Below are 27,001 nucleotides of genomic sequence, written 5' to 3'. Positions count from 1 at the left end.
TACTGAGCAGGGTGTTACAGGAATGAGGACTGAAATGAAAGGGCAGGGCATCTCTCCCATTCTTTCCTCCTTTTCCTGTCTACTTATCACACACTCACCCTCCTGTGTCATTGACAAGCTGTCACTGTGTTGGGATGTCACATCCATTAACTGACATAGCTACATCACTCCTACGAATAACAGCTTCCATAAATACATGGCAGGAGTGGGTTTAATCCATTATAAATCATTAGCATCTTTCAGAGCATATCAGTTTTCTAATTTCTGAATATTCCAAATACCCTTCCCACAGACCCAGATATCACATCCACAGAGGCAGGCACTTTGGTCTGCACAGAGCTAATTGCAGGATTAAAGATGTGATGCTTTGACCCCCAATTAGCATGAGTATGATAAAAACAAGATTTAATCTGGTTTAGTCCTTTTATGTGAGAACAAAACTCCTAAACGATATTGATTGTCTTGTATGGTACCTAGCAGAGCTGCAACTGAGCACTTACCACATTTGTCACAATATGTTCCCCCAAAGTCACTGGATGTTGAGTCACTGAAACATCAGTGTCCCACCTAGTGTAAACCTCCAACCAGGAGACGGAATACTAAAATTAAAGGAATGATGAAACACAAAAGCCTTGCAGAGTGAGCCAAAACTAGTAAACCTGGGTTCTGACAAGCCGTCAAGGTCATCAGGTTCTTCCCATTATTATGAACAGAATGAGTATAACAATTGAATATGTGTAATGCTTTACCCTTTTATTACACATTCAAGCCAAGGATCTTCTCTCCTTGCAAACATTAACAAATGTTGACTTGCACACTTGAGAATGAATGTAAGTAAATATTATTGGCTGAGCTTGCAAGGTCCTACACTCAGCTCTGTGGCATTTCTCCATAACATTCAGCAACAGTAGCTCACCTTTGGTTCTTCTGCAATAGAGAAATGAAATACTGTAAAGTTTAGCACATGTGGCTCTTTTATACGAGACCTTAAAAACAGATCTTTTCAGCTTTATGTATCTTTGGGAGATTCCATGCGGTTTTGTGTCTTGGCCAAAGCTTCCCTCTCTCCAGTGTTTCACAGCATTCTGTGCACTACCTGGTTGTTGCATTCCAACCAAGAGGTGGCCGTATTTCAGTGGTGATGTATGCCTGTAGTACTGTACATGAAAGTACTATGAGAGTCTTATGTGAAAACACCCCTGTAAATATTACTATTTTAGGAGTTATTAATAGAATTACACCACCTTCCTAATGCTTGAAATGCCTTCCGACTTCCCAGGAGTCAGACTTCTTGCCTCTCTCTGATTCATCGTCCCTCTTCAACATCTTTGTGACATCTTATGTGTAACAGATACTTTACCCACTCTGTCTCTGGGTACCTTTACTGCCTCAGTTTCCCTTCTCCAATTAATCAAACTTCACTTTGTAGGGGTTCACAATAATCCTCCCTTTCTGGGAGTCTGATAAACTTCAAAGCAAGATCACTTCCACCTAGCTTCCTGCTGGGACACAGCCCTAGATATAAAAAGAAAAGGAGTACTTGTATTCTTAACCCAGTCCCTACTGAGACCTTTATCTTGGCTGGCTGGTAGGCATATGCTCCACCACTCATACCTCGTACAAACTTACATTCCCCGCATCTTCTGTAAGGAGCGAGTCATACAACCAACCATCTTCTTTAAGTATATCCCTTAAGACAACTCAGGGTGCCCTTATATCCCCCAGCAAGCCTTGTTTTTAGTCACATGCCCCCCATCACTTGACTCCTGGACTGAGAGGTAAACTAGACACAAGTGAGGCTGAAAGCAGGACTCCTTAAAGGGCAGTCACCCTGTGACACACTCCTTCAACAACTGCCCTTTGTCTGAGGCAGATTGGTTCTTCTTTCCGTGAAGGAAGTTGTCTTTTTACATGTCCTACAAAGTTCTGGTTATATTTACCAATACAACATCACACACATTTCTTTGTAGTGTACTCAGTATAATTGCTGAGGCAAAAGTTTTCAGTGATCAAAACCCAACTCTCACTTGCTGTAGTGCTCCCTCTATGCCAGACTGCTCATGTTTAGCATTAGTCTTGTGGAGACACCCCATGCTCTCATCTCTCAGGCATTCAGTAGGAACCCAAGGGAGGAGGGTTAGCTTTAAGGAATGCTATGTTTTCCTTGCAGATGCAGCAGCTTAACTGTCCACGCCCCAAGAGCTTTCATGCCTCTTACTCAAACTACTGCACATAGCCCACGTTTCTATCAAAGGTCTTTTCCCCCATCACAGGCTCACTTACTTTGTATATGCACATTCCTTTATTTGATGAAAGATTTCTTTGTTCTGCCTTCTCAATATCAGCTATTATCAGTCACAGAGTAGCCATGATACAGAACTCATGCTCACAGCATGTAAAAAAAATCAACATGTTGGCACTAAAAAAACCCAAAACAACCTGTCAAGGTTGAAGCCAGGATTATGAACAGAGATGGATTCTATACATTTGTCGTATGAATGAAATGGTTGTAAGCAGAAAATCTGTAACATACCGTTCTGGCTCTCAAATGCCTGGCACACCATTGTAGCCTGCTGTTGGTCAGGCATCCTGGGACTTCTAGTCCCAAAGGACCAGGTGATGCTAGGCTGAGAGCAAAGCCTGCTGGGAGAAGTCACAGGATGTAAAAGCCAAAGCACCATAGTAGTGAGTGAGATAAAGGTGGTATGGAATTTTTGTACTGTGGGGGTGTGATGGTGGGTAGGCGGGGTGAGGGACAACTGTAGTTATCAGGTCTTGTCTGGGAAAGGAGACTGAGTAGAGCTGTGGACGGAGACCAGTGACAGAGATTGCTTGGAACTACTGTGGACCTTTACAGCCAGGAAGAATGAAAGGCTATATACAGATCCAACTGAAAGAGCTATGAAAAAAATTCTGTAACTGAGAAATAGAAATGATGTTGTGAATCTCCATCTTACTCCCACTTCTACCTTCACTATGGTACTTCTACTCATCATAATCCTATCAGATCTATTGTTTCTTTTGTCTCCTTTACCACCCTTGACTGTGCACCTTCTACCACACCCCTTTTTATACTTGGGAGACTCTCTGTCCTTATCCTGTGAACTCTGCCTTCTAATCCACCTTTCCAAGCAGTTTCTCTCCCCCTTGTTATGTCAATAATCCCTCCTCCCTCACCTGACCTATTTCCAGTTTTTCATATACATTTGTGTTAAACCTTGTGTGTATTAGAAAGCACTAACAGTGTAACTAAAAAACTGACCTAGCTATACAGGTGCAAACTCCTAATGCAGAGGCAATTAAACTGGATAAAGTGATTTAGAGCAATGTGGTTTTAATTTGGGATCCAAATTCTTCAACAGAGGTGGCCTATAAACATTTTAAAATAATGACAGGTTTCAGAGTAGCAGCCGTGTTAGTCTGTATTCGCAAAAAGAAAAAGGAGGATTTATGGCACCTTAGAGACTAACCAATTTATTTGAGCATAAGCTTTTGTGAGCTACAGCTCACTTCATCGGATGCAGTCAGTATCCAATGAAGTGAGCTGTAGCTCACGAAAGCTTATGCTCAAATAAACTGGTTAGTCTCTAAGGTGCCACAAGTCCTCCTTTTCTTTTTTTAAAATAATGGTGTCAACAAGTTGCAAGTCTGCCGTAAAAGCCACAGTTTGCCCATTGGCCTTGTCACTTAAAGGGAATTTTAGGGAAAATTCTCACCAGGGCTATCACCAGTTCAGCTGTCCCGGCTGCGAGTCCGACTGCAGCCAATACAGCCCCTGAAGGCCTAGGACGGGTGCTGGAAAGGGCTGGTTTGTAGTCACATGCCTCCCTGAGGAAACCCCCACTCGGAGATCTCTTCTTTCAATAGCCTGGTTCAGCCACGGCGGCCAAGTGGGTTGCAGGGTGGGTTTCAACGCCAGTGACGCGCCGCCGCTCCTGAAAGCGATGTGGGGGGAAACCCAGGGGGCCCGGGACGCCCCCGGCAGGCCTGACCCGTGCGGGCGGGCGCGAACCCCGGCGGGGCAGCGGGCGGGCCGGCCGGGCGGCAGACGCGGCTCACCTTCCCGGCTGGGACGCAGCCAGCCATGGAAGGGGTGGATGCAGCGGAGACCCCGCCTTCCCCCGGTGTAAGCCCAGCCGGCGGAGGAGGACTAGGACGCGCCCCTTTAAACGGCCCGCCCCCCATGCGAGCTCCGCCCGGGGGAACTGACCCCCCGCCCCCCATTCGAGTCCCGCCTGGGAAGGGAGAGACACTCTCCCCACAAAGGGTTAACCGCCTCCCGCTGCCCCAGAGTGATTCCAATCGAGCGCCGATCCCTCCTCGACCAGTCAGGGCCCGAGCTGCGCTGAGTGATCAGGGTGGTTAATCAAGCGCGGAACCAGGTACGCCGGCCCTATAGCTTGAAGCGACAGGTTTATGAATCGATCTCCGATCCGTTTCCTCCAAAAACCTCCCGGGTCAGTCCCACAGATCTGGTCGATTAAGGTCGCGTAGTGGAGCGCCAATCCCCACCCCCCTCGGTCTGTGGAAGCCGCTGGTTAGTCAGACGCCGATCCATTCCCCGCCCCATCGGCCCTTGTTGGTCTGAGTGGGCAGGCTGCGTAGTCGAGCGCCGATCTCCCGGCTCGCCCAAGTGACTGACCAGACTTAAGAGCTGAGCGCCGAGGCAGCCGAGTGATTGGCCGCGCCTGGCAGGAGCCGCACCTCGGTCAGCGGCAGCAGCGGGGTCCGTGGCAGGAAGTGGAGCGGAGGGAGCGGGGCCCCGGGACGGACCCAGCCGCCGGACAGCGCCGAACTACGGCGGCCGCACGGCCCCTGGTGGCAGGTGAGAGGGAGGCGCCCTGGCCACGAGCGCACTCGGGGAGGGGAAGCGGCGCGGCTGGGGGCGGCCGCCGCCGCCTCTCGCCCCCGGCTATCCCAGGGGGCGGTACGGGACGCGCTCCCAGCCGGGCAGGGGGCGGCCCGGAGCGGGACCCAGTGCCCCGAGCCCCCGCCCGCGGGGCTGAGTGAGGGCAGCCCCGGGACGCGCCGGGGTGCTCGGGGCGGGGGGCAGGAGCCGGCGGGCCCCGCCACCGAGCCGGGCGGGGGCCGGCGCTGCCCCGCCGTGTGCGGGCCGGGCCGCCTGGAGCGCCCCGGGCTGAGCCCCGGGCAGGCACCGGCGTAGCTCCAGTGCCCAGCCCCGGGCCGGCCGGGACGTGCGCGTCGCTAACCCCCGCCGCGTGGGAAGTCACGGGGGCCCCGCGGCGTGTTTGCTCTGCGCTGCCGCTGCCCGGGACGGCACGTGTGGCGCTTGGGTGCGGGGCGGTACGCGGCCCCTCTCTCGGCGCTGTCACCGCCTGGCGCGGCGGGAGGGGAAGAGTGCCGTCCGAAGAAACGACTCCGGAAACCACCGTCAGACGCTCGTCCCTGCTGCTCCTGGGGTGGCGGAGCGTGGTCCCTCGGGCCAGCGCTTTGGGCCACCTCTTGTCCCTGGCAGGCTGGATGATGAAGTAGTGACGGCGAGGAAAGGAATACAGCAGGTAGGGGAGGTTAGCTGTGTGTTAAAATCCAAAGCCGAGGATTACGGAGGTCCCGTTCTTAAGGACGAAGAAATGTGTTGTGGATGAGCGATGGGGACTGGGGATCCGGAGATCTGGGTCCGGGCTGTGACACTGTCTAGGCTGCTGCGTGACCTTAAGGAAGTTGTTTGTGTCTCAGTTTCCACGTATATTTAACGAGACAAATACCTGTTTCTCAAGGGTGTTGTGAAGACTAATTCTTCGTCCTTTGTAAAATAGCTCAAGATCTATAAAAGACTGATTCTTTAGAAATTCTCTCTCTCTCTTTCTTATATATGGACTACCAAATAAATATATATATTTGAGAATGGTAGTGCACAAAGAAGCCTTCACTTGGCTTTTAACTTAACCTTTTTCTTAGCCTTTTTATTGTGTATGTTGAAAGGGTGGAAGTACAGGTCACTGCTGGTACTAAAAGAAAGGTGTTATGCGGAGAAAGGGCTCTTAAAGAATAACCCCCTCTCCCTCCATCAAATCCAATGTAACTATAGATATAGTGTCTTTTGCAGAAGGTGTATTCTCCAATATGCTGTGGAGTTAAGTAATATAGTTAGGGTTAAACAGTAACCGAGAAGGAGAGAAACTGAATATCAAAACCAAGGGAGATAATCTGTGTGTTTTCAGCTGAGATTTGAGGAGATGAGAGGCAGTGAAGCAGAGATACAGGAAAGCTATGCAGTACACAGTCTTGTACAATTCAGAAAATTATTGTTGCATATCCTTCTCAGCTGGTTCTCTGCCTCAGTGATATCACATTTTGGTAATAGGTAGCAGCAGCTCTGTAGCTTTTCAGACATAACAGCTTTCTGGTGCTGACCACATCTGAAGTGACAGAATTCTGTTTGTATTTTTCTTAACAAAACAAAGCATCTTCCAGTATCCACAGATCAAAAAATAATCAACAGCATTTAGGGTTTGTTACAAAATTTGGTCAAAAGTCCATATTTCTAGACAACCCCACCACCACCACACTAATTTCAGTGACAGAAAACACTGCAGAACCTTGCTTACCTAGTCTTCAGGGACACCTGAAAGTATTAGGTAATTGGAATAGTTGACTTAACAGATTTTGAGTTGTGCCCCCATGGTTTCTTAATCTGTGTGTAGCCTTCCAAACTTCCTGGCCAGATACCATGTTTACGCACCTACAGACATATACTTAAGTACCAGCTTTCTTATTAAAAGAACCCTGGTCACTGCCCAGAGATATCAGCTAGCCTTGAGAAAGTTGTGGAGCTTTTGCAGGACTTCAGCATGTCGGTCTTTATATGGTGAACTGTCCTCAGCTCATATGTCTTGCTCAGGAACTCCACAGATGGGGTTACTTCAAGTGGAAGAGAAGATGCCTGAGGTGGAAAGTGTGGGTGAAGAACTGGAGCAGCTGTGGGGGAAACAATTAACTAAGTTACGCTTACCTGAAAACTGAGGTCATGACCAGGTTTTGGATAAAGGAAGTTCAGATTGTGAAGGTTTTACTTTATATTAAATATTTCCATGTGTTGTTGCTAAACTATCATTTAGCAACAACTTTATATTACAAACATTGACCTAACGAAATTCAAGAGAAGGCGGGGAGCTTCATTGTCATACTAGTTGTCTTTGAATGGAATAGAAATTAAGTACACTTCATTAAATGAAATCTTAAATCTTCCCTATGGGAGAGAAGGAAGCAAAGTTCAGAAAGCTTTTAATGTAACTGCTGCTGACTAAACTAGCATAACTAGTGGTGGTTGCATGGGTGTGAGGATGAGGAGAAGCAACAGGGAGGAGGGAACCATATGTTCTGCAGGCGGGTACTAGCTCTCTGGTATTGGGTGGAATATGGAGGAATAATTGAATTTAGGGTTCTGTGTTGCAGTTGTTCTATAGTTGTTCTAGTTGTTCTGGGGGGAGGGATAGCTCAGTGGTTTGAGCTTTGGCCTGCTAAACCCAGGGTTGTGAGTTCAATCCTTGAGGGGGCCATTTAGGCATCTGGGGCAAAAATTGGGGATTGGTCCTGCTTTGAGCAGGGGGTTGGACTAGATGACCTCCTGAGGTCCCTTCCAACCCTGATATTCTATGATTCTATGTAAAATTGCCTTTGAAATCATTGGGAGATTTTCGTGTGGCATAACTGCAGAACCTGGTCCTATTTAGGAAAGGTTGCACTTTTTAAAAAGTTTTCAGAGTAGCAGCCATGTTAGTTTGTATCCACAAAAAGAACAGGAGTACTTGTGGCACCTTAGAGACTAACCAATTTATTAGAGCATAAGCTTTTGTGGGCTACAGCCCACTTAATTGGATGCATGGAATGGAACATATAGTAAGAAGAGTGTATATATATATATATACACACAGATAAGTTGGAAGTTGCCATACAAACTGTGAGAGGCAAATTAGTTAAGATGAGCTATTATCAGCAGGAGAAAAAAAACTTTTGTAGTGATAATCAAGATGGCCCATTTAGACAGTTGACAAGAAGGTGTGAGGATACTTAATTTAGGGAAATAGGTTCAATATGTGTAATGACCCAGCCACTCCCGTCTCTATTCAAACCCAAGTTAATGGTATCTGGTTTGCATATTAATTCAGCGGACAACTACATTTTGCTTGCTGTCAGGCATACCACTTGGTGTTACCCTTCTCTTTATAGTAGTCTTTGCATACACATAGCTGCTTCTACTTGAAGCTTTATCAGTTGCAATTAAGCTTCTAAACAACCCTGACGGGTACAATAAGTATGAGCTCAATTTTACAGATAAGGAAACTGAGGTATAGAGAGATTAAGTGCCCAGCCCGAGAAGTCAGTGGTGGAGTTGTTAATAGAACCCAGTTTTACATCTAAACCGCCCTCTTCCTCTCCTCTTGTTTCTCTCTCAAACTTTTTTTTATCTGTGGTAGCCAGTTGATACACTACTCTGAAAACTCAGTAACTTAATACAGAAATCATTTGAGATGGGTAGACAGGAATATTTGTTTAGTTTTTTCTTTTTAGACTAAAATCATTTACTAGGTTTCTGGTCCTTCACACTGCTTGGTGTAGCATACACATGGAACAATGCTAGGAGCTTCAATAAACTGTTCATATTTGCGTTACTGTTGTCTTCATATTTGTGAATTGTTCTACAAATCAAATATGTAATTTCCTGTGGGGCTCAGTCCTAAGAGAGTTTTCAGAGTAGCAGTTGTGTTAGTCTGTATTCGCAAAAAGAAAAGGAGACTAACAAATTTATTTGAGCATAAGCTTTCGTGAGCTACAGCTCACTTCATCGGATGAGAAACTCACCTCCTTCTCAGCATCAGGATCTTAGTGCACAAAATAGTCTCATGTGGCTGTTCACTTAGACAGAATATGGCAATTCCTGTTCATTACATCTCCGTGGTATTGTGAGGTTAAAGGGACACGGCCAAGTTAAATATCTTTTAAAAAAGAGCTATTTTTCTTTACCTGAGTTATAAATAAGCATCCTCTGTTCTTAAAAAAAGAAAGATGGTTAATAATCTAATTTACTTTTCATTATGTGGCAGTGGCTGGAAGGTCCTATAAGGGAGCTTTGCTTGATACCCCCTCTTGTAGCTAATTAGCTGCCTTCCAGGTGGTGAGATAAGTCCAGCAAGCAGCACAGTTGGTTGTGAGATCTACAGAGAGCAAGTAGGCTCCTGCGGGAGTCCCTAGGTCAGGGGAAAGACACTTGTTTACATGTGGCTCCCAGGCAGATGGCCTGGTGTGTGAGACCTGTGGGAACTATAGAAGTTATTGCAGGAGATCCTGGGTCAGAGGAAAGGGCATGTTTCATATGTGAAATTTATGAAAAACTCTCTTATTTGGAGAAATAAAACTCAGGCCCTGGAGGAAGGGATCAAAATCATGTGGCTGTTTAGTGCTCTTGGATGCATTAGCTAGTGAGTTAGCACAAAGAAAAGGAGTACTTGTGGCACCTTGAGTGAGCTGTAGCTCACGAAAGCTTATGCTCAAATAAATTTGTTAGTCTCTAAGGTACCACAAGTACTCCTTTTCTTTTTTGCGAATACAGACAAACACGGCTGCTACTCTGAAACCTGAGTTAGCGCACTAGCTGACAATAGGCTGTTGGCTTACTTTTTACATTTCTGGTTATGTGTACCATGAAAATAGACTAATCAGTTTGTCAATTTCTGATTTATTTCACTTCTGGGTTTCCCTGCTTCCAAAAAGTGTTCGGGATGCGGATGCTACAGGGGGATGATTTGTTTTAAAAACCTATTTCTATTTGATTTTAATTTAACAGAAATACATTATTAGTTTTAAATATTTTGTAAGTTTACTTTCATAGAAACTAAATTTGGGGCAAATTTGATCCAGTGATAGCCTACAAAGGGAGAACTACGGTATGCATTATACACTTATATAATTCAAAAGGTCCAAAACTTGCCAATAAGATTTGTAGTAGTTGAGTAAAAGTGAAAATTAAATATATAAGGTACTCAGGAAGTAGGGATTTTATGTAACCAAATTTCAGATGCTTCCTTGGCCTTTCTAATGGGCATATTTTTTTTAAAAAAAAAAAACCTTATAAAAAAACTACCAGCAAGAAAAGATTATATTGTGCACTGTAACATTTTCAAATGACTTCTTTATTTAAAGGCCATCAATTAAAACAGAATGAATTGGTTGCTTTTGGCTCAGTGCTAGGTGATAACAATTGTTAAATTGTCCCGTATGTCTGTTTGCTAATTAGTTTTTTTGCAAGGTATTACAGTGTGCAATCCCCAAAAGTCTTTTTATCACAGACAAATTATTCCAGAAGAATTGTTTTAATTTACTAGGTAAAACATGTGTCAAAATACAGTATTGATAAATCTACAGACCTGTAGTCACCTGGGTGTAAAAATAAACCCACCCCCGTCCCATTATATTCTTCAGGGAATGCACTTTTTGCCTTACATTTTAATAATCTGCCAAAAGATGCACTTCGGGAGCAGCCAAAGCACAGCTCGTGAAGTTCTACAGTGTAGTCCTCCGCACTTAAATCAAGATGGAGTATTGCATACTGAAAGAAAAGGAGTACTTGTGGCACCTTAGAGACTAACCAATTTAATTTATTTAAATTGGTTAGTCTCTAAGGTGCCACAAGTACTCCTTTTCTTTTTGCGAATAGAGACTAACACGGCTGTTACTCTGAAACCTATTGCATGCTGGGAACTACTCTCTGTGAGCCGCAGATCCTTATTAAAAATGAGGATAGCTGCAGTTGGCTCTAATGCCCACTAATTGGGTGTGGCCCTCAAGCTCCTGACAAATTCTCAATTCAGTGTTTGCCTCTGAGCTTGTCTACACTTAAAATGCTTCAGCAGCACAGCTGCACCGTTGTAGGGATTCAGTGTAGATGTTACCTATGTTGGTGGAAGGGGTTTTCCTGTTGGCACAGGTAATCCACCTTCCTGAGAGGTGGTAGCTAGGCCGACAGAAGAATTCTTCTGTTGACCTAGTGCTGTCTACCACCAGGCTAGGTCAGAATAGCTATATCTCTCGGGGGGGGGGGGGGGGTCACACCCCTTGGAGAGACAGCTATGCCAATGTAAAATCCTAATGCAGACCAGGCCTCTGTTATCGTTAGCTAAGATACTGGCACAGCTCTTACTGAAAGCTAGTTTACGCTAGTAGCTCTACAGGAGCGCAACTTCACTGATGCAGCTGTGTCGCTGTAGCGCGGCTGCTGAAGATGCTGTAAACTGACTGGAGAGAGCTCTCCCGTTGATTTAATTATTCCACCTCCGCGGGAGGTGATAACTGTGTTGGCGGGAGAAGCTCCACACTGTCTACACCGGTGTATAGATTGGTGTAATTTATGTCACTCAGAGGTGTCAATTATTCACAACCCAGAGTGACGTAAGTTATACCGAAGTAAGTGGTAGTGTAGACAAGCCCTGCGTCTTTTTTTAAACCCCATTTCACACCGTTAATTTTAGGCAAGGAATATTACTCTTAAAGCGTGAACTGTAAACATCTGCCATATGCCTCATTTTTACTTCCTCATTGTGTGTGTGGCAGGAGAAGAACAGCTTTTGCTTTCAGGATGAGGATGCCATGATTATTGCTTTGACCTTTGATCCTGTGTTGGGGTGGGGTGTTTGTTTTTTTAAGATGGGGTAGAGCATTTCTGAGCTTGAGAGTTCTTCCTGCTTTATCAGAGAGAGATGAGTTAAAATATTAGTGTGATTAGTCTTGTAGCTGGGCTATCCTTTTCGATTCTCCCTCCATGTCAGGAAGTGGTTAGTTATTTGACTTGTAGAGGTAGAAAAATAGCAGGTTTAATACAGAGCTTACACAACCAGTTTGTCTGACTTGTTAATAACATAAGCACTTTATGCTATTGAACAGGTAATAGCTTGATGTTGATAGATTACTTTTTTCCCCACCCTTTCTGTTTCTATGGTTAAAATGGATCCTGGTTTCATTCATCTTTAGTGGAACCAATAACTGTGTGCGAACATGCAGTTGCATACCTTACTCCTTACCCCAAAATCCATTTGTAGCCAAAGGAATTGTCATATTTTGTTCACTATATTGACTTCAGGTCTGTCTTTTCTGCGCAGCAGTAGTAGAGTTTGCCACAAATGGGTCATCCAGGCTTAATAAAGCAACGTTAAAGAAAGTGTAGGTCATCCAGAAAAATTAACTTTGGAGGCTGAATGGCTTTAGTACTTGGGATACCGAAGTTAACTTTGACGTGCAGTCCTTGCACCTTGTGCTGTAATTGCATCTTGCTTCACGTCTCCCAGTAGAGTTGGATTGTAGAACAAGTAATGCCTTGAAGAAGGTAAGGATGTTGATTTCATTGGGTGGCATTCTTAATTCTGAATCGGTCTGACCAAAATTGATACAGCGCAAGAGGGCCACTGTGCTGTTGGATGTGCATTTTTGGGAAGAGAGATGTAAAACTGCTTGTGTTCTTTAAAAATCTCGTAACCCTTTTCATAAGAGTAGAGGTGTTAACTCCAGAGTCATGGCCAAATTCTAGCGAAGGGAATTACATTCCTCCTACCTAAATTCCCCATCAGCTTCAGATGCATATGGTTTTTTTGCTACCACTTCTCCAAGTATTTTATAGAGGTAGGCAGCTGCCATGTTCCACCCCAGAGCAGCTGCATTTCAGCAAATGTTGGAGTGAGCCTCATATATAGTGTGTACATGTTCAAGTGTGTAAAGTACTTGTGGCTGAAAGGTGTTATATAAGTGCCAGACATTATCAGTCTGCTCATAGAATGTCTTTTTTAATTACATAAAGAGTACTTGAAATAGAAGAACATACACCTGATATTTTGTGTGTAGTGATTCTGATTCTCTTGGAGAGATGGATATACTATGCTGACTTTTTAGATTAAATCATTTTCTTCTAAATAAAAGTGATATGTAATCCGATCACTGAGAATCTGGCAAATATAATTCAGGAGGCTTATTTGGGGGCTGCCCCGATCGTTTCTAGTGCTTTTTAAGCTAGATTGATTAGAACATAGTCACTGATGATTCATGTTGTTTTTTCTTCCCTGTAATGGAATATATGCTAGTATGTAGCATATGGTACTGCTGAACAATGTTAAAAGCACAGAGCCCTGATTTGATGTTATACAGTGAAATGGAATTTGGGTTTTTTAGCCTGGGCTTAAGATGAAAGCTTTAGTAGATTGTCTTTGCTGCTGGTCTGTGTATCAGATACAGTACATTCTGGTAGCAAATTCTGCATATGGCTGTTTCCATTTCGGGGAGCTTTTTCCCATTACTTACTTGCATGTGTTTGAGAGTAGCAGCCGTGTTAGTCTGTATCCACAAAAAGAAGTACTTGTGGCACCTTAGAGACTAACAAATTTATTTGAGCATAAGCTTTTGTGGGCTACAGCCCACTTCATCAGATGCTTATGCTCAAATAAATTTGTTAGTCTCTAAGGTGCCATAAGTACTCCTGTTCTTTTTACTTGTACATGTGAAGGTTTTTTTTTAATGTGCGGTTCCTAGCAAAATGGGGCCCTGGTCCATGACCGGAGCTCGTAGGTGCTACTGCAAGACAAATACTTATTCACCATTGTGTCTTGATTTAAATCAATTATAATCTTGTTTTGCATTTATACTTTATTTTCCTGAAGAGAGTTTGATTCTCATTGATTGCAAATCACCATGTTTTAATGGTTACCAACTACATGGAGCTTTACACTGAATTTGGTATGTCTGTTTGCTCACCGGAAGGATATATCATATGTAGATTTATTTAAGTGGTTACATAGCTTAACGTACACTTATTCAGATTCTAAATGTTTATATATTTTTAATATGGTAGAAAATGATGAATGATACATTTCTCATTTACTAGAACAGTGGTTTTCAACCTGTGATTCGCAGACCCTGGGGGGTCTTCATACTATGCCTAAGATATCCAAAGGGGTCCGCCCATCATTCAAAATTTTGTAGGGGTCTGCAAATGAAAAAAAGATTGAAAACCACTCTGCTAGAAGATTTTGCTCATGATTTTGCCAAGCTGCATTTGGATGGAAATTGGAATTCAGTTAAAATGCACAAAAGCAATTTAAATCTTTCTTAAATAAAATTACATTAAATGTGCAGGATGTATAACAAAAGTTTATCAGAACATGTTACGTTTAAAAATGATTTACTAAACAAAGGAAGTATTATCTGTAGTTAGTGAAATGATTTGTTTCTGGTCACCATGTTCTTCAACTTTCAGAGTAGCAGCCGTATTAGTCTGTATTCGCAAAAAGAAAAGGAGGACTTGTGGCACCTGAGAGACTAACCAATTTATTGGAGCATAAGCTTTCGTGAGCTACAGCTCACTTCGTCGGATGCATACTGAGGAAAATACAGAAGATGTTTGTTTTTATACACACAAATCATGAAAAAATGGGTGTTTATCACTACAAAAGGTTTTCTCTCCCCCAACCCCACTCTCCTGCTGGTAATAGCTTATGTAAAGTGATCACTCTCCTTACAACACGGCTGTTACTCTGAAATTTATTTGAGCATAAGCTTTCGTGAGCTACAGCTCACTTCATCAGATGCATCCATTGGAAAATACAGTGGGGAGATTTATATACATAGAGAACATGAAGCAATGGGTGTTACCATACACGCTGTAAGGACAGTGATCACTTAAGGTGAGCTATTACCAGCAGGCGAGTGGGGTCGGGGGGGGGGGGAAACCTTTTGTAGTGATAATCAAGGTGGTTCTTCGAGATTTTAGAAAAAGTAGATCTCATCCCTTCTCACCTTGTTTTTAGTCTTAGATTGGAGAGGAAAATGAGCTTTCTTGCTTTTTCAGCATCCAGGCAGTTTCTCAGCTCTGAATGAACTAGTCATTGAACTGAACTAGTTGAATAAACTGAAGAAAGTATTCTCTCTGCACTTGCAGCAGAGGCTACTGCTGTCAAAAGCTGGTTAACACTTCAGCACACTGACAGGTTTCAGAGTAGCAGCCGTGTTAGTCTGTATTCGCAAAAAGAAAAGGAGGACTTGTGGCACCTTAGAGACTAACCAATTTATTTGAGCGTAAGCTTTCGTGAGCTACAGCTCACTTCATCGGATGCATTCAGTGGAAAATACAGTGGGGAGATTTATGTACATAGAGAACATGAAACAATGGGTGTCATGGTACACACTGTAACGAGAGTGATCACTTAAGGTGAGCTATTACCAGTAGGAGAGCGGGGGAGGGGGACCTTTTGTAGTGATAATCAAGGTGGGCCATTTCCAGCAGTTGACAAAACGTCTGAGGAACGGTACTTAGCCAGTAACTTCCACCAGTTCAGTGATTTCCCTTTCTTTAAAACTTTGGCAAGGAACACATACTGTTTGAATATTTCTTTATTTAATGTAAATTACCTTAATAGATTGTACCAAATTTAAGCCTTAACATTGATTGTCATCATTACATGTTTAATTTTAAATAAATTCCTTTTTTGTTTAATAAATAAACTTAATTTAAATAAAAATTAGGGCTGTCGATTAATTGCAGTTAGCTCACGCGATTAACTCAAATTAATCTCAATAAAAAAATTTTAATCACAGTTTTAATCGGACTGTTAAACAAGAGAATACCAATTGAAATTTCTGAAATATTTTGGATGTTTTTCTACATTTTCATATATATTGTATTGTGTTGTAATTGAAATCAAAGTGTATATTCTTTTTCATTACAAATGTTTGCCCTGTAAAAATGATAGAAGAAATAGTATTTTTCAATTCACCTCATACAAGTACTGTATCTTTGACCTGAAAGTGCAACTTACAAATGTAGATTTTTTTTTGTTACATAACTGCACTCAAAAACAAAACAATGTAAAACATCAGAGGCTATAAGTCCACTCAGTCCTACTTCTTCTTCAGCCAATCGCTAAGACAAACATGTTTGTTTACATTTTCAGGAGATAATGCTGCCCTCTTCTTATTTACAATGTCACCAAAAAGTGAGAACAGGCATTTGCATGGCACTTTTGTAGCCAGCATTGCAAGGTATTTATGTGCCAGATATGCTAAACATTCGTATGTCCCTTCATGCTTCAGCCACCATTCCAGAGGACGTCATTCCATGCTGATGACGCTCGTTAAAAAAAAATGCGTTAATTAAATTGTGACTAAACCCCTTAGGGGAGAATTGGACGTCTCCTGCTCTGTTTTACCCGCGTTCTGCCATATATTTCATGTTATGGCAGTCTCGGATGATGACCCAATACACGTTTTTGTTCATTTTAAGAACACTTTTGCTGCAGATTTGACAAAATGCAAAGAAGGTAACAATGTGAGATTTGTAGAAATAACTGCAGCACTCGACCCAAGATTTAAGAATCTGAAGTGCCTTCCAAAAACTGAGAGGGACGAGGTAGGGAGCATGCTTTCAGAAGTCTTAAAAGAGCAACGCTCTGATGTGGAAACTACAGAACCCAAACCACCAAAAAAGAAAATCAGCCTGCTTCTGGTGGCATCTGACTCAGATAATGAAAATGAACGTGCATCAGTCCACACTGCTTTGGATGGTTTTTGAGCAGAACCAGTCACCAACATGGACGTGTGTCCCCTGGAATGGTGGTTGAAGCATGCGCATCTGACAAGTAAATATCTTGCAACACCGGCTACAACAATGCCAGGAGAATGCCTGTTCTCACTTTCAGGTGGCATTGTAAACAAGAAGTGGGCAGCATTATCTCCTGCAAATGTAAATAAACTTGTTTGTCTGAGCGATTGGCTGAACAAGAAGTAGGACTGAATGGACTAGCAAGCTCTAAAATTTTACATGGTTTTATTTTTGAATGCAGTATTTTTGTACATAATTCGAAGTTCAACTTTTATGATAGAGATTGCATTACAGTACTTGTATTAGATGAATTGAAAAATACTATTTCTTTTGTATTTTTACAGTTCAAACACTTGTAATCAAAAATAAATATAAAGCGAGCACCGTGCACTTTGTATTCTGTGTTGTAGTTGAAATCAATTGTATTTGAAAATGTAGAAAACCACCAAAAAGATTTAAATAAATGGTATTCTGTTATTGCCAGTGAAGACATGCCCTAAATTGTTAGCATCTAATGGGTATGGATGTTTAGCCTCCATATGAGATCAATTTGGTGGGTCATAGGGCTGGTCTACACTACTGCTTAAGTCGATGTAACTTACATCGCTCAGGGGTGCAAAAAAGACATCTTCCTGTAGACTTGCCCTTAGTTCTACCTCCCATGTCACAAACTCACCACTATACTTTCCCTTACACTGTAAGATCTCAGACGGTTGAAACTGTCTTAATATGTTTGTACAGTGCCTAGCACAATGATGCCCTAATCTCAGTTGGATCTTCTAACAAAGTCTCTAGCAGCAGGGGCCAAAATTGCCTTACTCACTATAAAACTGGGTATTGGCAACACTGAGAGATCATTCCACTATGTAAAAGGGTTGGGGAGAGATTTTTGTATTATAACCAATGATTGTGACTCCCCACCGCACCAAATTAAACTGGGTATAATACAGTGACTTAGGGCTTGTCTACATGACCCCCTGGTTTGGACTACGAAGGCATGAATTGCAGCTGATGTTGGCGTGCTGCACCAGGACTGTTCCGTGTGATTGCAGCAGGCATAAACTAAAAGGTACCTTGGTCACATTAATGCAGTGTTGTTTGAAGAGGAGTTAATTAACATGAACTAGGGCTATGTCTACACTACCACGGTAAGTGAATAACATAGCTGGAGTCGACGTACCTTAGGTCAAATTACCACGGGGGGTCAACGGGAGGAAATCTCCCGTCGACTTACCTTACTCTTCCCGTCATGCGGGGTAGAGTACAGGGGTCGACTGGAGAGCAATCTGCAGTCGATTGGGCAGGTCTTTACTAGACCCACTAAATCGACTGCTGGTGGATCGATCTCAGAGCGTCGATCCTTGCTGTAGTGTAGACCTGCCCTAGGTACCTTTTTAGTTCTTGCTAGCAGCTGTGACAAAGTTTCTCCCCTGCCGTGGTGGGTCCTGCGCTTATGGGTTGGGAGGAAGCGCTTATGGGTGGATTTGCTCGCCTCAGAGGTTCACGGCAGCCCCCAGTTTGGCCGCTTTCATGCCTCAAATCTGCCATTCACTCAGTTAGCCTCATCATTGGCCAGCATGGGGAAAGGAAGAAGAACAATCACCGCAGTCTCTGCTGATCCACCTAGTGGATTGGTGAACAGGCCAGCAGTGCTGACCGAAGTCACCAGGGTCCCTTTTCGACTGGGTATTCCGGTCGAAAACCAGACACCTGGTAACCCTACCTGCTACCAGTTGCACAGCTTGCATCAGCCCTAGGGTTGCAAGATGAGACTTGCTCTGTTTATGCTTAAGGTCAGCTCTGTTTGCACACATAGGTTTCAGGAAGTAGTGTATTCAGATCCCATTGATAAAACCAGATCTTTGTAAAGAGACTCCTATGGCTAACAATGATAGCACTGGAATCCAGGAGAGCTACATTCTGTGCCTGCATCTGCCATAGATCAGCTCTGTGCTGGCTTTCTGTCTCCCTTTCCTCCATCTATAAAAGGGGATAAAACATGCCTAAAACATGTCTACCTCACAGGATGTGGAAGCCTAAGTACTATTGATAAAATACCTTAGGATCCTTGGATAGAAGGTGCAACAGGAATACACAAGGTGCTATATGATGATGAAGGCACAAATAGTGGTAAAACTGGTTAAGCCTTGGTTATCCTTATTTTTTTTAACAAATGGGTTAATGCTGGGATGAAAACTCTTTGGGGCTTTCCCTTTCAGTTACCCTGGGTTGATGCAGGCATACTGCTGTAGCACTGGAGTTTGCAGCAGTGTGGAGAACTAAAGCATATGCATTAGATTTTGGTGTGTTTCTCAGCAAGCCTTGAGCTCTTTATTTCTGTTTCACAGCTGGTTTTGCATGCAGGTCATGTTCTAGCCTTCTCCGGGAATTTTGGCAACTTAGCGCGGTGATGGTTACGGTCTGCCACTAGTGAACCCTTAACACCTTCAGGCCAACAATACTATGCACCCACTCAGGATCTATTTAAATGTTGTTTTGACCAATCGGATTTATTTCCACATTGTCAGTGGTGCACAGCGTTAAAACTCTTTACACAGAAAACTAAAATGCCAGCATACAATATCAAATAAATAAATCAAGTGAAGCAACCCCTCCAGTGTGTGACAGACTCCAAACTCAAGCTCCCTTTTTTTCTTTGATGTACTTGTTTGAAAATTTTCCTGTCGCATGTTATATAGAGGTGTATTTTGTTGTTCAGGTAAACACATTTCTTAGAATCCAGTGTTGCCAGCCTGTAGTAGTCAAAAATTATGACTCAGGCCCCCCCCCCCCCCAAAATCATAGTACAGCCTGAAAAATTATAAGATTTTTAAAAATAAATGTTGAATTATTTTTATTTGCCCTTTTCAGGTTTTTGAGCCTTCTGGTTTCACATTTTCCATTTTTTCTATGTAAGTAGGAGGGCTGGAAAGTAGCATACTGTATTTTTAAACTGCTCAGATTCTGATGTCATCACCTGATTCCAGGAGTTGGGGACACCAAGTATTGTGAGAGTTGTGATTCATCATGTGAAATGGCAACCCAAGTAAATTAGTTTACCTTTATGCTGTTTCTTAGCTTTTTGCACTCCATTTAGCTTAGTTTAATGAGAGTAAACCAGACAGTTTCACTTTCCATTTCTCATGCATTAGCTCAGTGCTTCAGCATTTGGGTTGTGAACACTTCAGGGGAAGGTTTAAGTCCAAACAAAAATCTGTTAATTGAAAATTCCAAACAAACATTTGTTAGGTTTTGAAAACCTTTGCTCCAGAATCAAATTTTGAGGCTTTAGCTATCTTACATAAAAAGAACAGGAGTACTTGTGGCACCTTAGAGACTAACAAATTTATTAGAGCATAAGCTTTCGTGGGCTACAGCCCACTTCATCGGATGCATGGAACGGAACATATAGTAAGAAGATATACATACAGAGAAGGTGGAAGTTGCCATCCAAACTGTGAGAGGCTAATTAATTAAGAGGCGCTATTATCAGCAGGAGAAAAAAAAACTTTTGTAGTGATAATCAAGGTGGCCTATTTAGACAAAAAGAAAAGGAGGACTTGCGGCACCTTAGAGACTAAGAAATTTATTTGAGCATAAGCTTTCGTGAGCTACAGCTCACTTCATCAACAGCTCACGAAAGCTTATGCTCAAATAAATTTCTTAGTCTCTAAGGTGCCACAAGTCCTCCTTTTCTTTTTGCGGATACAGACTAACATGGCTGCTACTCTGAAACCTGACAAGAAGGTGTGACGATACCTAACTTAGGGAAATAGATTCAATGTGTGTAATGACCCAGCCACCCCCAGTCTCTATTCAAACCCAAGTTAATGGTATCTAGTTTGCATATTAACTCAAGCTCAGCAGTTTCTTGTTGGAGTCTGTTTTTGAAGCTTTGCTATTGCAAAATTGCCACCCTTAAATCTTTTATTGAGTGGCCAGAGAGGTTGAAGTGTTCTCCTACCGTTTTTTGAATATTATGATTCCTGATGTCAGATGTGTGTCCATTTATTCTTTTGCATAGGGACTGTCCGGTTTGGCTAATGTACATGGCAGAGGGGCATTGCTGGCACATGATGGCATATATCACATTGGTAGATGTGCAGGTGAACGAGCCTTAATTAATTAGCCTCTTACAGTCTGTATGTCAACTTCCACCTTCTCTGTATCTATATGTGCATTTGTATATACATATACACACACACACTATTATATACCTTCTTACTATATGTTCCATTCTATGCATCTGATGAAGTGGGCTGTAGCCCACGAAAGCTTATGCTCTAATAAATTTGTTAGTCTCTAAGGTGCCACAAGTACTCCTGTTCTTTTTATGTAAGATAGCTAAAGCCTCAAAATATCTTACATAAAAAGAACAGGAGTACTTGTGGCACCTTAGAGACTAACAAATTTATTAGAGCATAAGCTTTCGTGGGCTACAGCCCACTTCATCAGATGCATAGAATGGAACATATAGTAAGAAGGTATATAATAGTGTGTGTGTGTATATGTATATACAAATGCACATATAGATACAGAGAAGGTGGAAGTTGACATACAGACTGTAAGAGGCTAATTAATTAAGGCTCGTTCACCTGCACATCTACCAATGTGATATATGCCATCATGTGCCAGCAATGCCCCTCTGCCATGTACATTAGCCAAACCGGACAGTCCCTATGCAAAAGAATAAATGGACACACATCTGACATCAGGAATCATAATATTCAAAAAACGGTAGGAGAACACTTCAACCTCTCTGGCCACTCAATAAAAGATTTAAGGGTGGCAATTTTGCAATAGCAAAGCTTCAAAAACAGACTCCAACAAGAAACTGCTGAGCTTGAGTTAATATGCAAACTAGATACCATTAACTTGGGTTTGAATAGAGACTGGGGGTGGCTGGGTCATTACACACATTGAATCTATTTCCCTAAGTTAGGTATCGTCACACCTTCTTGTCAGGTTTCAGAGTAGCAGCCATGTTAGTCTGTATCCGCAAAAAGAAAAGGAGGACTTGTGGCACCTTAGAGACTAAGAAATTTATTTGAGCATAAGCTTTCGTGAGCTGTTGATGAAGTGAGCTGTAGCTCACGAAAGCTTATGCTCAAATAAATTTCTTAGTCTCTAAGGTGCCGCAAGTCCTCCTTTTCTTTTTGTCTAAATAGGCCACCTTGATTATCACTACAAAAGTTTTTTTTTCTCCTGCTGATAATAGCGCCTCTTAATTAATTAGCCTCTCACAGTTTGGATGGCAACTTCCACCTTCTCTGTATGTATATCTTCTTACTATATGTTCCGTTCCATGCATCCGATGAAGTGGGCTGTAGCCCACAAAAGCTTATGCTCTAATAAATTTGTTAGTCTCTAAGGTGCCACAAGTCCTCCTGTTCTTTTTGTGGATACAGACTAACACGGCTGCTACTCTGAAACCTATCTTACATAGACAATTTTGAATTCCAGTGTCAAGCTTCCAGCTGTACATCATAAACAATGAGACTGTTTTGTAGAGAGTGACAAATATTTAAGTGTCAACAGCGTGCTTGGTGTACACCACACACAGGAAGACATGTCCCTGCCCCAAGGAGCTTACGGTCTATATATTTGGATTGTGTCCTTTACAGATTTGTTTTCACTTGTGTTACAGAACATGAACCTCTGGTAATGACTGGGGAAGGATAGAAAGCAAACCAAACCAGTTTAATTTTATTTCAAGTCTTGCAATATTTATTGTTTTTTCCTTAAAGACCCAGATCTTGAGGCATGTGATTAGGTGAGAATCTCAGCTTTTACTATTAATTTCTGGCCCTCATAGTTGTGGAGCAAAGCTTAAAATGTGACCAGAGTGTAACCAAAAGGTGCAGAAACAAGGCGACAAGAAACAGAGCCCCCGAAATGTTAAACTTTTAAAAAAATCTCTTGTGACTTCTAAACTAATTGCAATTTTGGGAGGCCTGTCTCAGGATTTTGAACACTTTTTGGTTGGCAATACTGTAAAACATTTTAAGGCATTTCTAAGCACACTTGGCTTTCAAAGCCATCCAGGGAATTTATGTGGTGAGATGTATAAAGTATAAAACACCTTTAATTAAAGAACATTTGGCTTTCAGTGGCAAAGCCTCCTCATCCAAAGAACATTTGCAGCTGTTGTCAGTGAACTTGTGGGTTAGAATCTCCAGGGTGTATACAGAGGAAGTTAGAAGACTTTCATATTTATGATCTCTGAAATTGACTTCCCTGTTGCCTTAATTTAAGCTGCTGGCTTCTTTGTTTAAGCTTATGAATGCTAAAGGACATGTAATAAAGTTTAACCGAACCACTGAATGTCGAGATGAAACACACGATTCTGTATCCTGCAATTTGTATTCCTGGAACTCAACAGATTATTTAGAAACAGGTCAGACAGTGTATGTGAAAAATTATCATTTATTTCTTTGGTGCCTGGCAGCAGGAACTTCTTGGTGCTGACCGCTAACGTAGCGGAACCACCAGTGCATGCTAGCTATGTTAGTAGAAGGGGGTGTAAAGGCAGAACGTACCTCCCACTGGCAAAGGATTAAATGAAAGAACTACACTATTGCGCAATTTAGACTTAGTGCAACAGATGGCTTTCCTTCCCTCTCTTCCCTTTCTGTCACCAGTGGTCCTGTCCAGGTTGGACAGAGATGCTTTCATTAAGCCAGGGATTCAGAACCTGGTGTTCACACTTTGCCCAATTAAAAGCCAGACTGAAAATTTGCCAGGAGCCCAAAGGCTCCATTTACTGCTAAATGAGGCAGATTTCAGTTACCCTTATCTTGAATAGTGAGGTGTGTCCTGTCTAGGCTTCAGGGCCCAGTGGGTGATGCTTCATTTTCCTCTGGATCAATGATCTATTACTTAGTAGGACCTGTATTGTTCTTCTATACTTATACTGCCCTCATCACCGTAGTATCTGAGCACCTTCCAGTACTACATGGTGTGTATGTCATAATGATTCATTCTTTCTCATCCTGACCCAAGAAGGAGAGTTGTGTGTGTAGCGTTGTGGTGTTTTTTATACATGCATACTGCTATATGTGTGTGTGTTCAAGAAGGCAGATCAGAGAAGTACACCTTGCATTTGGAGTGGAAGGTGGTGAGGTTTGTGATAGTCTTTAGTTCCATGGTGAGTTTGTCCTGCTGTCTTGGACCAGTTCCTGAGAAAGCAGGCATCCTTGCTTTGCACCCCTGTTTTCCAGATGAGGGTGGGACCCCACCATAATGTTTTGATGCATTGTCTTTCTTTGTATGCACATGTAGGTGCAGTTTGGCTTCAGGATATTCTGTTTCTGCTTCAGAGACCTGAAATCTCAATGCAAATGGCTTGTTATCACATCTGGTCAGCGGAGATAGCATTGTCTGTGTAAGTAGAGCAGCTGAAGGAGGCTTGCCCAGCAAGCATTTGTGTTAGGTAGAGTTTAAATACAACATCTGGGTAGCATAAAATAAACCCCACATATTTCACCCTTCCTGTTTTGTTTGATCAATTAAAATATCTTGAAATTAAAAGTAAAACTGGAGGTGAGTGAGTCAGAGTTTGACCCCTTGTTCCCAAAGGTTGATTTTATGTCGCTCCTGGGGAGTGACTTGAAATTCTAGGCAGGACTTTGTGGCATGTAAGCACCAAGTTGAGCTTCTGATGTTGCAACGAAGAAGGAAGTGTGTGGGGGAGAAACGAAGCATTTCTGCCCAGCTACATAAGGTGGGAATTGCAGCTGGCTGGTTATTTTTAGCTCCTACAGTTATCTCACTGTGAGCGTGAATCTTTCTTTGTGGTCGAGGAGGCTTTGCACGGACGGGGTGGCTGCTGACTGCCCTTACAGGTTCTTTTCATACCACCCTGATTTTGTTCATATAGTTTTTGATCCTGTGAGGTACTGAATGCTTCCTGTGAGGTAGCAAGTGCTATTCCAAGAAACGTCACAGGAATATTCACCAAGGCAGAATTAACATTTTCCACTCATTAGGAGAATTGGATGTGATTTCTGTCTCCTCATTCTGTGCAGGGACACACAACATTATGTGGTTTTGATACCCACATGGGTGTGCAGAGAAGGTAAAAGGTAAAGGCACTGGTCTCCATCAGTTCCTGTTTGTTTCTCTCTTTGGCAGAGTGGCTTAAGACTTAAGATCCGATGAAGTGAGCTGTAGCTCACGAAAGCTCATGCTCAAATAAATTGGTTAGTCTCTAAGGTGCCACAAGTACTCCTTTTCTTTTTTAAAAACTTCTAGTTCATTTTAGTTGATTGGCATGAGGAGAGACGCATAGAAAGTTTCCATTTTAAGTTCTGCAACATGAGAAATGCCCCTTCCAATATTGCTTTCACCAAAGTAGCTGAGCTTTCTGGAATCAGTCAGTCTGTTGCAATGTACTGGCCTAGAAAACTCCACAGTCTGATAACTTTTCCTCTGCTATCAGAACACTGACTGAATAAAATGTTCTAACCATTGTTTCAGGGTCATTAGTCTTGAAGAGGCATCACAGAAAATTTTGCAATTTTGAAAACACGGTGCAATTTATCTTTGTTCCCCAAAACTTGGGGGTGGGGTGGGAGGAAGGAGGCTTGTGTTTGCTACACTTTAGTAGCCATGAGCATTGTGGCAGCATTAGTAATCTCTCTTTTTTTTCCAAACAAAACACCATGTTTATGGAAAGATGCTCTGCAGATGGACTCCCTCTGTCCCCAGAATGGGTATAGCGCAGGCAGAACGCATACAGCATTGCAGCATGCTGGACCCTGCTAGCGGGCCTCAGCCTGGACCTGCTGATGGTGAGAGGGTAGTTGTCTCATTGGCCTCTGCTGAGCCTGCCACGAGTGCACATTGTGGGGTCGGTTTTTGTGAGGGGGATACCTGCTCTTGGGAGGAGGATTGAAACCACCAACTCGCTTCACAAGGCCAGCGAACAGCTGTCAGACTAAAGGCTCCGAGCGTCTGCTGACCTGTCACAACAGCTTTTAAAACCAGTGATGCTCTGAACAGATAGGAAGCTGAAGGGCGGGGGCGAGGTTGTTGAAATGAAACACCAGTTTCATTTCAAAAGTGAAAGAGTTGAATTAGAGGTGGCTTAAGATAAGCTTTTACTAAGCAATGAGGAACTGACTTGGCAGGAAAGGAAACCTGGCAGTTTGGGGTAATTGGCATATAGTCCCTGTCCACACTTGGGTTCAAACCGTGCTTTCTGAGCCAGTTTTTGTACTGTTTTAAACTTTCAGGCTGACTCCATTTGGCTGGCTGTGGAGGGGGCAAAACCACTGCTAAGCCAAGCCTGCTAACTTCTAGCCCAGAGCAAGGTTTCCTGTCAACACAACAAGTCTAGCGTGAGTAGCAGCAGTGCAAGTTCCCCCAAGCCATCCCATGCCAAAGTGCCTCCCCCGCCATCCTGACCTGGAGGGAGTCACCTGAACCAGAGAGGGTAGCTGATTCTCCACCGCCTAATTAGTCTCTGATCTATGTGCCAGGGATGCCAACATGGGAGCAGACTAGTTCCAGTGATTACAGTTGGTTTGGTTTTGATATCTTAGTGAATTCTGCTAGGAAGTACGCTGAGGACCTGCAAGCTCACTTGACGTGCTGTATGTCATTGAAAAGACATCATGGTGATAACTTTCAGTTACCGCTGAGCTGGGCTGGTTTTGAATACAGGTGTAGAGATGAGAGACAATACTCAAGTACCAATCTTTGGGTCTCTCAGAAACAAAGGCATTTTAAATGGTAGCGAAATCCCTTATCTGTTAGAAATCCATTTCACATTGCATTGACGGCAAACCCTGTTATATTTTACATCGATCTTCTAATACTTCTGTTGAATACATCCAGTATCATTTATTTACAGAATTAAATCTATGAACTCTTCATCGTTGAACTAGAAATATTGAACCTATGTGATGGGTTTGTCTTAGCAGCTACAAAATGTATCTGCTCAATCCTAAAAATTATTGCAGTCAATTAAAAGAGCCTCCAACACCGGCAGCTGAATAGATTAAAAAAACAACAACCCAAAACCTCCAGAGACAAACATGTCTAAAAACAAATAAGATCTATTTACAAGCTGGCATGTCTTGAGTGGTTCTTAAGTACTAGAAGACACGTATATGACTTATAGTTGAGTGGCATTTTGATAATGGCACAAGTTTTTGATTGGCACTTAAAATGTGCTTCAGATTAATTTGCATGCAGTTGTGTTCTTTATTCACACTGGTTATGCCATTCTAAAAGTTTGTGTGATGGGTATGCTGTGTCTGTCCCTGCTTTGGCAGATCTAGAACAATCTTCAGAAGAATACACTGGTTACTGTGCAAAGCCTATTGATTTTCTTCAACATTTGGCTGGTGTTTGCGGATGTTTGTTTTGACAGCTTCTCTCACTTGATATTAATGTGTGTGT

General features: G+C 42.7%; 1 protein-coding gene and 1 long non-coding RNA gene across 3 annotated transcripts in view; one reads left to right on the top strand and one right to left on the bottom strand.

Moving 5' to 3' along the window:
- Positions 1–774: 774 nt before the first annotated feature.
- LOC144275542 (uncharacterized) lies at positions 775–4,058 on the bottom strand. Its single transcript, XR_013348046.1, has 3 exons — positions 3,717–4,058; positions 2,534–2,643; positions 775–927 (listed from the first exon to the last, which is right to left on the bottom strand). It is a non-coding gene; the product is annotated as an uncharacterized LOC144275542 (long non-coding RNA).
- A 535-nt stretch (positions 4,059–4,593) lies between these two features.
- TAOK3 (TAO kinase 3) overlaps positions 4,594–27,001 on the top strand; it is a 143,414-nt gene continuing 121,006 nt past the window's right edge. The window contains exon 1 of one of the 2 annotated variants that reach the window (XM_077835460.1): positions 4,594–4,825. The gene's annotated coding sequence lies outside the window, so the exon portion shown is untranslated. Of the gene's footprint in view, positions 4,826–5,232; positions 5,520–27,001 lie in introns of those variants that run through there. The other variant, XM_077835461.1, reaches the window with a different exon arrangement.

The sequence above is a fragment of the Eretmochelys imbricata genome, chromosome 15, assembly GCF_965152235.1.
Source record: "Eretmochelys imbricata isolate rEreImb1 chromosome 15, rEreImb1.hap1, whole genome shotgun sequence".
NCBI lineage: Eukaryota > Metazoa > Chordata > Testudines > Cheloniidae > Eretmochelys > Eretmochelys imbricata.
This window is presented reverse-complemented; position numbering and strand designations above follow the sequence as displayed.